The following is a 12,072-nucleotide window of genomic DNA, read 5'->3' as shown; positions in this document are numbered from 1 at the left end:
ACCTGCGACCGTAGCAGTCCCGCGGTTCAGGACTGCGCGCCTAGAACCACTAGACCACCGCGGCCGGCTCCGACCTCTATCAAAGTCGGAAACGTGATGGTATGCATTTCTCCTCCTTACACGAGGCATCACGACAACGTTTTACCAGGCAACGCCGGTCAACTGCTGTTTGTGTATGAGAAATCGGTTGGAAACTTTCCTCACGTCAGCACGTTGTAGGTGTCGCCACCGGCGCAAACCTTGTGTGAATGCTCTGAAAAGCTAATCATTTGCATATCACAGCATCTTCTTCCTGTCGGTTAAATTTCACGTCTGTAACACGTCATCTTCGTGGTGGAGCAATTTCAATGTAATTGAGGGTTGGTCATGATTTTTTGAAATTCTGTAACCAGAGTGTGTTCACAGCGCATGTTAGGAGGGGCTATGTTACTGAGAACGGGCAGCCACACTGTAGCAGTTGGCCTGATTGTGCCTGATATAATACGCATTGTTGCATTAAGTTAATGCCTTTGCTAACAGCACGACATCGCCTGCAGTGCCTGTCCTGGGCTAGAGAGCATGTCTCTTGGACCCTAGACGACTGTAGAATTGTGACCTGGTTAGATGACTCCTGATGCAGTTGGTAAGAGCTGATACTAGAGTTCGAGTGTGGCACAGACCCCACTAAGCCCTTGACCCAATTTGTGAACAAGGCACTTCGCAAGCTGATGGTAGCTCCATAATGGTCTCTAGATGGAATGGACTGGGTCCTCTGGTCCAACTCAACCGACCATTGAGTGGAAATGGTTATGGTCGGCTACTTGGACACCTCTTGCAGCCGGTCACGGACTTCATGTTCCCAAACAACGATAGAATTTGTACGGATGACAATGCACTATGTCCCTAGGTCACAACTATTCTGATTGGTTTGGTGAACATTCTGGACAATTCGAGAGAAAAATCTGGCCACCCATGGAACATTTATGGAAAATAAGCGACATGTTATGCACAAAATCCTGCACCGTCAACACTTTTGCAATTACGAACGGCTATAGAGGCAGTATGTCTAAGTATTTCTGGAGGAGACTTCCAACGGCTTGTTGAGTACATGCCACATTGAGGTGCTGAACTACCCCAGGCAAAAGGGGGTGCTGAAGAAATTTCGGAAGGCTGTGTTTAGTAACTCCGCTTTGGCAGCACTGTCGTCGATAGTATCTCCATTGCTATCGCGCAGCCTCCAACGTAAATGTATCCCTGTACAAAATAAAGCCACATTTCCTACAAAGAAAGGTCTAATTTTTCGTAAGGACTAATATTTTGCCAGCCGGAGTGGCCGAGCGGTTCTAGGCGCTACAGTCTGGAACCACCCAACCGCTACGGTCGCAGGTTCGAATCCTGCCTCGGGCATGGATGTGTGTGATGTCCTTAGGGTAGTTAGGTTTAAGTAGTTCTAAGTTCTAGGGGACTGATGACCACAGCTGTTAAGTCCCATAGTGCTCAGAGCCATTTGAACCATTTGACTAATGACCTCAGCAGTTGAGTCCCATAGTGTCAGAGCCATTTGAACCATCTTAATTTGGTAAGATCACAGGTGCCCTGCATCAAATTGTTTGTATGGACTTCCTCTTCGCCGGTACGTTATAAGCAGCTATCGTATACATGCTGTACATAACGTCTCTCCCACGTCCTTTGCGTCTTTGCGCTGAAATGCTAATCATGTGCGTAAACAACCTCACAACGATTTTTGTGGATGTTGCGTGTTACCTACACCGTATTATAGTTTCTGACGTCCACCACTGTATCGTGACGGACAAGACGCAGTTGGCATTCCGCCAGCGTTCGGCGGTCAGGCAGGGCTGCCAACATCCAGCACTGCAGCAGCAGTGTCCCGCGTTCGGTCTGCTATGTTGGCAATGCCGGGCTGGGGACACGTGCGTCGCATAGCGCAGGGACGTTTGGCGAGGGGGCAGGGGCAGACATTCCAGACTACGCCCGTCGTCCCCCATCCCCATCAAAGTACCCCCGCCCCCTCCCCCCCCACCCTGTCCACAGCAATCCAGCAGTTGGTAACGCTCGAAACACCTGCGACATACCTAGTCCCATTCCGCTCATACGGGTAGTATATTATGAGATAAAGGCCATACTCACCCTGCGCGTCCGAACAGTGGATAGTGAACTGAAAAGCCGTAGGTGCTGACAAACGGACAGATGTCAGAAATAAAAACGTCGTGAGTCTTTCGCCTGTTCGATGTTGTGGTACTGGTGACTTCGGTATTTATTGGCATTATCGAGCGAGGTGGTGCAGTGGTCAGGACACTGGACTCGCAGTCGGGAGGACGACGGTTCAAACCCGCGTCCGGTCATCCTAATGTAGTTTTTCCGTGATTTCCCTAAATCGCTTCGCGAAAATTCCGGGATGGTTCCTTTAAAAGGGCGCGGCCGACTTCGTTCCCCGTCCTTTGCTATCCCGATGGGACCGATGACCTCGCTATTTGGTCTCCTCCCCCAAGTCAACCAACCAACCAACCAGTCGACCATTTATGAGCATTGGCCCGCGGTCTAACAACGGGACTCATCGAATTTATTCGTGCTTACATCAGTTTCCTAAACGAACAAGCAATTCAAAAAATCGTCTTCAATGATTCCTGTGTGCTGCTAAGCATAAGACATTTCAGACATTGCAGCACGGAGCAACGCAGAGGTGACGATTTTAGTCTCAAATTTCTACGCTAAGATCGCTGAATCCGACCCGCACGTCGCCCTTCTAACGCTTTCCAGGTGCAACAAAAATTTCAGATTCAGAATTTTATGTAATTATTGACCGAATCTAAAAATTTAATATATTTTCATAATGTAATACAATACAGGCCATTAAAATTGCTACACCACGAAGATGACGGGCTACAGACGCGAAATTTAACCGACAGGAAGAAGATGCTGTGATATGAAAATGATTAGCTTTTCAGAGCATTCACACGAGGTTGGCGCCAGTGGCGACACCTACAACGTGCTGACAGGAGCAAAGTTTCCAACGATTTCTCATACACAAACAGCAGTTGACGGGCGTTGCCTGGTGAAACGTTGTTGTCATACCTCGTGTAAGGAGAAATGCGTACCATCACCTTTCCGACTTTGATAAAGGTCGGATTGTAGCCTATCGCGATTGCGGTTTATCGTATCGCGACATTGCTGCTCGCGTTGGTCGAGATCCACTGACTGTTACCGGAATATAGAATCGCTGGGTTCAGGAGGGTAATACGGAACGCCGTTCTGGATCCCAACGGCCTCGTATCACTAGCAGTCGAGATGACAGGCATCTTATCCGCATGGCTATAACGGATCGTGCAGCCACGTCTCGATCACTGAGTCAGCAGATGGAGACGTTTGCAAGACAACAACCATCTACACGAACAGTTCGACGACGTTTGCAGCAGCACGGACTGTCAGCTCGGAGTCCGTGGCTGCAGTTACCGTTGACGCTGCATCACAGACAGGAGCGCCTGCGATGGGGTACTCGACAACGGACCTGGGTGCACGAATGGCAAAACGTCATTATTTCGGAACAATCCAGGTTCTGTTTACCGCATCACGATGGTCGCGTCCGTGTTTGGCAACATCGCGGTGAACGCACACTGGAAGCGTGTATTCGTCATCGCCATACTGGCGTATCACCCGGTGTGATGGTATGGGGTGCCATTGGTTACACGTCTCGGTCACCTCTTGTTCGCACTGACGGCACTTTGAACAGTGGACGTTACATTTCAGATGTGTTACGACCCGTGGCTCTACCCTTCATTCGATTCCTGCGAAACCCTACATTTCAGCAGGATAATGCACGACCGCATGTTGCAGGTCCTATACGGGCCTTTCTGGATACAGAAAATATTGGACTGCTGTCCTCTGCGACTCTCACCAATTGAAAACGTCTGGTCAATGGTGGCCGAGCAATTGGCTCGTCACAATACGTCAGTCACTACTCTTGATGAACTGTGGTATCGTGTTGAAGCTGCACGGGCAGCTGTACCTGTACACGCCATCCGAGCTCTGTTTGACTCAATGCCCAGTCGTATCGAGGCCGTTATTACGGCCAGAGGTGGTTGTTCTGTGTACTGATTTCTCAGGATTTATGCACCCAAATTGCGTGAAAATGTAATCACATGTCAGTTCTAGTATAATATATTTATCCAATGAATACCCGTGTATCATGTGCATTTCTTTTTGGTGTAGCAATTTTAATGGCCATTAGTGTAATTAACAGATATAATCTTATTTCAGCGGTTAATACAATAATGGAAGTATTTAAGTTACAAACTGGATACAAGGCGATTAAAAAAAAGGTTTACGAACTGACATGTCACATCGGGCATACAGCACGGATCAGTAATCCCACAGGTACAGGGGGTCGCAAAGGACACGTGAGGGCGCCACAGTCGCGAGACAGAAGTTTCAGCCGCGCGGGGAAGCCGCGTGGTCTAGGCGCCTTGCCACGGTTCGCGCGACTCCCCCCGTCGGAGGTTCGAGTCCTCCCTGGGGCTTGTGTGTGTGTGTTGTTGTTAGTGTAAGTTAGATTAAGCAGTGTGGGACCGATGGCCTTAGTAGTTTGCTCCCATAGGAACTGAACACCACCGAAGCTCAAGCGGTCCTCTTCGCCGATGAAATGAAAGAAGATCGGGTTCAACGTGCCATCGACATCGACGTCATTAGAGACGGAGCACAACAAGCCCATATTGTGTCAAGGAAGTACCCCTTCGCTTATTAATGTGGAAGTGTGATGTTTATTCGACACCTCGTCCTAAACGATTGGGCTGATTTCAACCAACATTAGTATAAATATTATTTACTCTCTGGAAAAAAATACTGTAGTGGTAAAACGAGCAACCTCCGATTGTCGTGGGGGTGGTAACGTGGAGAGAGAGAGATGAATGGAGGAATAGATGGACAGACAGACAGAGGGAAGGAATGCGTGGACGTAGGTAAGGGAGAGAGGAGGTAGGAAGAAATGGGAGGAGAAGGAGAGGGAAATGGCGAGAACGAGAAGAACAGGAGGTGGACACAGAGGGTTGGCGAAGGAGGAGATGGACTGGTACAAGACTGGAATAAATTCATACCAGGGTACCACCACATACGAGGGTTGGAACTTTAATACTGGCAGCTATTTATTTACAGCTCGTACAAAACAGATACGTGTTTCAAAGTTTTACTGACCTTCAAAGTGGTCACCAACATTGTGTACAGCCCGTTGCCAGCGATGTGGAAGTCGTAGGATACCCTTAGCAGTGCCAGTTGTGTTGACAGTCCGAGCGGCGCGGTCTATTGCCCGACGAATTCGTAGCAGTTCTGAAGCGAATGCCGTGAAGTGTCTCCTTCAGTTTAGAAATCTAGTTGAGCTCACGAGGGCGTAAGTCAGGGGAGTGCAGTAGGTGGTACAGCACTTAGCAGCCCCATCAGTCAAACAAATCAGTAACAGCTTGCACTGTACGTGCTTGAGCATTGCCCTGCAAAATGGTGGTCAGGTCCTGCAGAAAGTGTCATCACTTCTGTCTCTTGAGAGGCACCCACATGCCTTGCTCATACTGTGGCATCAAGCAGTCAGGCCTGCAAGATGAGTGGTCTGCCAAGCGAGTGGATTCATTCTTATTTATCGAGTAACATGAACTCTAGTACTCACAACTAAGTTACAAATTACCCTCCTGTATGAATAATACGCAACGGAAACGCAGATCTGACTATCAGTAATTTACAGAACTCTGACTGTACACTACGCACTGGCAATACCACATTTTCTTTATGTCTTTTATTTAACGGCTTTTATCAACACGTGGCCACCGCACTGAATATGAATGGCGCACACATTATAAATTCGGGACATTATGACAACATACAAATCGAAGGAAAAGTCCACCAATCTTTTTCTTTTCACTATCTTATTTATTCCGATAAATTCTCTAACCTAAACACACAAATTCTATAACCTACAACAATAACACATGAGAAATTTCGCCCAGTGGGCATGGCTTTACATTGGTGAATCTCTATATCATGGTCTCGTAATTACTTTTAACGCTACAGTGCACTTTCTGGATAGGATGGTGGATCTTTTATTGTACCTGACACTTCGACTCTCACAATCATCATCACGAAACTTTCCTCCAGACCGAGCGGTACCGAAGGAACAAGAAGATTTATCCCAGTTTCACACGACACTGCCCCACTTTGTAATTCTACTTTCCTACTATGAACTCTGGAGATATTTGCACGTCTTCCTGTGCAATGCAAGCCAAGTGGCGTTGCTGGATAGACGGCTGACTCACCTTGCTTCTCTCTCAGAGTTTGAATCAAGCGTCACACGGAATCATATCACGCAAAGTAATATTAAGAACATCACACACGCGAGTCCTCAACTGATACCATGGACGAGTACTTCTCTTTATCCTTCGTCTCATACACAGATTGAGACTCACACAGTACTCACCACGTGGAAGTACTCGTCTCTAATTTCAAGTCCTGCACACGCCATTTCTTAAATATTTCAACTTATGGTACACACGCTATTTCTTAAATATTTCAACTTATTGTACACACGCTAGTAATTCAGCTTAACTTAAGCACACGGAACTATTTCAACTTATTGCTACATGAGGTTTCATTGTGACCGTTGGTCACTTCCGAAGATTACTACAATCCCATTAATATTACCTGTCTGACATTTAATTCTCCCCACAAAAGTTCCTGAAATAGAGAAATTATTATTTCAAACTACTCTTAAATATTCCACATGCATACCATGTCTCCACTCTTTCGTCATTACGGAGCACAACTAAAACAGGTCTTAACAGCACAAGATCCAGCGGCAGAGTGCTGAAACATGGCTGTTCTTGAGGTTCTCTTACACCTCTGTCGAAGTGGGGGAGCACCTTGCTACCGTATTGGTCAGCCACATTTCAGGCGCTCAAAGCTCAGGTAAATTTCATCTCTTTGGTCCCACCAAAGGTGGCCAAAGGATCGTCTCAAAGATGATCATATATTCACATTCACTATCTGCGGTTAGCAGACGACCATACATTCATTCATTTCACAGATCTCACCAAACTGGATGTAGGGATTTACTTTGTGGGAGTGCACATGTGATCAATTAAATAAATAAATTGTCATTCTTTCCCACACTGGTATCCGGCTTCGCTGTATTAATTGAAATTGAGTTATTTTACAAAAAAAAATGTGTTGTTCTGACAAAAATAATGAAGTATTTTGTACCTATTTTCAATGTCGGGCGGTACTGTACCCTTTCACTCTAACCTCGTCGTAGGTTGTGTTCCAAAAATGAACAGCATCTGATCCACAGTTCGTGTCTCTCTGTATCTCCTCCATGTCCGAACAACGTAACTTTATTTCACTCCGAGACTTCCTGGCACAAAGTAACAATGCGGACGCGATCGAACAGCGGTATTGACTGCCTAGGCGTGTTTGAACTACAGACAACACGAGCCGTGTACCTCCTTCCTGGTGTAATGACTGGAACTGATCGGCAGTCGGACCCCCTCCGTCTAATAGGCGCTAGTCATGCATGGTTGTTTACATCTTTTGGCGGGTTTAGTAACATCTCTGAACAGTTAAATGGGTTGTGTCTGCGATGCAATTTCCACAGTCAATGTCTGTCTTCAGGAGGTCTGGGAACTGGGATGATGCAAAACTTTTTTTGACGTGCTTTTTTTTTGACGTGTGTGTATAAAACAAATACGTAGGTTATATAAAGGGTGACAATTACCGAACAATATGAAAAATAACGTTAATTAGTTACCGGATACGGCATACACACTCTTTCTTTAAAACGTAAACATCACAACAGGTATTCGTATTTAGGTTATGACATGTTCGATACGCGATGACGATGATGTGGCGCCGGCCGAAGTGGCCGTGCGGTTCTAGGCGCTGCAGTCTGGAACCGCAAGACCGCTACGGTCGCAGGTTCGAATCCTGCCTCGGGCATGGATGTTTGTGATGTCCTTAGGTTAGTTAGGTTTAACTAGTTCTAAGTTCTAGGGGACTAATGACCTCAGCAGTTGAGTCCCATAGTGCTCAGAGCCATTTTGAACCATTTTTTGATGATGTGGCTTAGGGGAATAGCAAAATTCTCCGCTGTAGTGTCGCAATGTTGATGCTGTCGACAACCTCCTGAATCGCTGTTTTCAGCTCAGCAATGGTTTTGGGACTACTGCTGTACACCTTGCCTTTAATATAGCCCCACAAAAAGGACTCGCATGTGTTCAGATCCGGGGAGTGTGGCGGCCAATCGAGACGCATGCCAGTGACCTCTGGGTACCCCAGAGCCGCAAAGCGGCCCCATGCTCCTCTAGCTTGGATGGGATCGAGCTCCGTCTTGCATAGCTGTTGATATACTTTCCGGGATGTGAGGTCGTGGTCCAAGAACTTTTCTGCTCCTTACGTTTCGTCCAGGGCTGCGCTGGACTTCCTCAGAGGCGCTGCTCCGCTGAGTCTTGCCGACTGACTGGTCGGGTGTCTGAGAGCGACTTATATATTGGAAGAAAGGGGGGCGCGGTTCAGGTGACACGTGATGAGCAGTAATAATCCATAGCAAAGATAAGGTTGACTATCGATTACCACCTTGTCAAAGATAAAAATTGTTAGAGCAGAAAAGTTCTTGGACCACGACCTCACATCCCGAAAAGTATATCAACAGCTATGTCATCCGGTCGTGAAAGCGTTCATTCTACAATCTGTCTTGCATGACCATCCTGCCGAAATCATGGTGACTTTGGATAATGGGGATGAAGTCATCTTCCAGAACCTTCAGTACCGTTCGGTAGTCACCGTGCCATCATGGAATGTGGTATGGATTATCCCGCGAGTCCGTAACTGGACATTTCACACCACACAGTCACACGTTGAGGGTGTAGAGACTTCTCGAACGCGAAATGCGGACTACACTCCTGGAAATGGAAAAAAGAACACATTGACACCGGTGTGTCAGACCCACCATACTTGCTCCGGACACTGCGAGAGGGCTGTACAAGCAATGATCACACGCACGGCACAGCGGACACACCAGGAACCGCGGTGTTGGCCGTCGAATGGCGCTAGCTGCGCAGCATTTGTGCACCGCCGCCGTCAGTGTCAGCCAGTTTGCCGTGGCATACGGAGCTCCATCGCAGTCTTTAACACTGGTAGCATGCCGCGACAGCGTGGACGTGAACCGTATGTGCAGTTGACGTCTCCATGAAGCTGGGCTACGGTCCCGCACACCGTTAGGCCGTCTTCCGCTCACGCCCCAACATCGTGCAGCCCGCCTCCAGTGGTGTCGCGACAGGCGTGAATGGAGGGACGAATGGAGACGTGTCGTCTTCAGCGATGAGAGTCGCTTCTGCCTTGGTGCCAATGATGGTCGTATGCGTGTTTGGCGCCGCGCAGGTGAGCGCCACAATCAGGACTGCATACGACCGAGGCACACAGGGCCAACACCCGGCATCATGGTGTGGGGAGCGATCTCCTACACTGGCCGTGCACCACTGGTGATCGTCGAGGGGACACTGAATAGTGCACGGTACATCCAAACCGTCATCGAACCCATCGTTCTACCATTCCTAGACCGGCAAGGGAACTTGCTGTTCCAACAGGACAATGCACGTCCGCATGTATCCCGTGCCACCCAACGTGCTCTAGAAGGTGTAAGTCAACTACCCTGGCCAGCAAGATCTCCGGATCTGTCCCCCATTGAGCATGTTTGGGACTGGATGAAGCGTCGTCTCACGCGGTCTGCACGTCCAGCACGAACGCTGGTCCAACTGAGGCGCCAGGTGGAAATGGCATGGCAAGCCGTTCCACAGGACTACATCCAGCATCTCTACGATCGTCTCCATGGGAGAATAGCAGCCTGCATTGCTGCGAAAGGTGGATATACAGTGTACTAGTGCCGACATTGTGCATGCTCTGTTGCCTGTGTCTATGTGCCTGTGGTTCTGTCAGTGTGGTCATGTGATGTATCTGACCCCAGGAATGTGTCAATAAAGTTTCCCCTTCCTGGGACAATGAATTCACGGTGTTCTTATTTCAATTTCCAGGAGTGTATATATAGGGACAGCGAGGACAGCCAATGATCTCTTTGTGCGGATGCAAAAAAAATGGTTCAGATGGCTCTGAGCACTATGGGACTGAACATCCGAGGTCATAAGTCCCGTAGAACTTCGAACCACTTAAACCTAACTAACCTAAGGACATCACACACACCCATGCCCGAGGCAGGATTCGAACCTGCGACCGTAGCGGTCGCGCGGTTCCAGACTGAAGCGCCTAGAACCGCTCGGCCACACTGGGCGGCTGTGCGGATGCACAGCAGGCTCGAACTCTTACGGGAATCGGCGAGATGCTGCGAGCAATGCGGATAATGGGCACTAAATTAGTAGTGTGCGGGCAAGCTGAGAATTCCGGCGTGGTGGGAGGCGTGTAAGGGTGGTCCGGGCACCTGCGATGGCCACTGTGTCCAGACGTCTTACTGGTCAGAGCATCTGCCTAGGAAGGAGGACACGTGGGTTCGAATTCCGGTCCGGCACACATTTTCAACCGTCCCCATTAATTTAAATCAATGTTCACTCGCAGCAAATGTCGGTACGGTAATTCCTTTGTGTCTTAACTAATATACAGGGTGAGTCGCCTAACGTTACCGCTGGATGTATTTCGTAAACCACATCAAATACTGACGAACAGATTCCACAGACCGAACGTGAGGAGAGGGGCTAGTGTAATTGTTTAATACAAACCATACAAAAATGCACGGAAGTATGTTTTTTAACACAAACCTACGTTTTTTTTAAATGGAACCCCGTTAGTTTTGTTAGCACATCTTAACATATAAACAGATACGTAATCAGTGCCGTTTGTTGCATTGTAAAATGTTAATTACATCCGGAGATATTGTAACCTAAAGGTGACGCTTGAGTACCACTCCCCCGCTGTTCGATCGTGTGTATCGGAGAGCACCGAATTACGTAGGGATCCAAAGGGAACGGTGATGGACCTTAGGTACAGAAGAGACTGGAACAGCACATTACGTCCACCTTTTTATTGGTCTTTTTCACTGACGCACATGTACATTACCATGAGGGGTGAGGTACACGTACACACGTGGTTTCCGTTTTCAATTACGGAGTGGAATAGAGTGTGTCCCGACATGTCAGGCCAATAGATGTTCAGTGTGGTGGCCATCATTTGCTGCACACAATTGCAATCTCTGGCGTAATGAATGTCGTACACGCCGCAGTACATCTGGTGTAATGTCGCCGCAGGCTGCCACAATACGTTGTTTCATATCCTCTGGGGTTGTAGGCACATCACGGTACACATTCTCCTTTAACGTACTCCACTGAAAGAAGTCCAGAGGTGTACGATCAGGAGAACGGGCTGGCCAATTTGTGCGTCCACCACGTCCTATGAAACGCCCGTCGAACATCCTGTCGAGGGTCAGCCTAGTGTTAATTGCGGAATGTGCAGGTGCACCATTATGCTGATACCACATACGTCGACGCGTTTCCAGTGGGACATTTTCGAGCAACGTTGGCAGATCATTCTGTAGAAACGCGATGTATGTTGCAGTGCTCTCCGATACACACGATCGAACAGCGGAGGAGTGGTATTCAAGCGTCAACTTTACGTTACAATATCTCCGGATGTAATTAACATTTTACAATGCAACAAACGGCATTGATTACGTATTTGTTTATATGTTGAGATGTGCTAACAAAACGAACGGGGTTCCATTTAAAAAAACGTAGGTTTGTGTTAAAAAACACACTTCCTGTGGTGTCACCGCCAGACACCACACTTGCTAGGTGGTGGCTTAAATCGGCCGCGGTCCATTTAGTACATGTCGGACCCGCGTGTCGCCACTGTGTGATCGCAGACCGATCGCCACCACAAGGCAGGTCTCGAGATACGGACTAGCACTCGCCCCAGTTGTACGGACGACATTGCTAGCGACTACACTGACGAAGCCTTTCTCTCATTAGCCGAGCAGCTAAGTTCATGGCTACGACCTAGCAAGGCGCCATTAGCCTTACATAGTTTGATCGTTATCGTATGAAA

Source organism: Schistocerca americana, chromosome 11 (genome assembly GCF_021461395.2).
Source record: "Schistocerca americana isolate TAMUIC-IGC-003095 chromosome 11, iqSchAmer2.1, whole genome shotgun sequence".
NCBI lineage: Eukaryota > Metazoa > Arthropoda > Insecta > Orthoptera > Acrididae > Schistocerca > Schistocerca americana.
The sequence above is the reverse complement of the archived record's forward strand: the minus strand, read 5'-3'. Positions refer to the sequence as shown.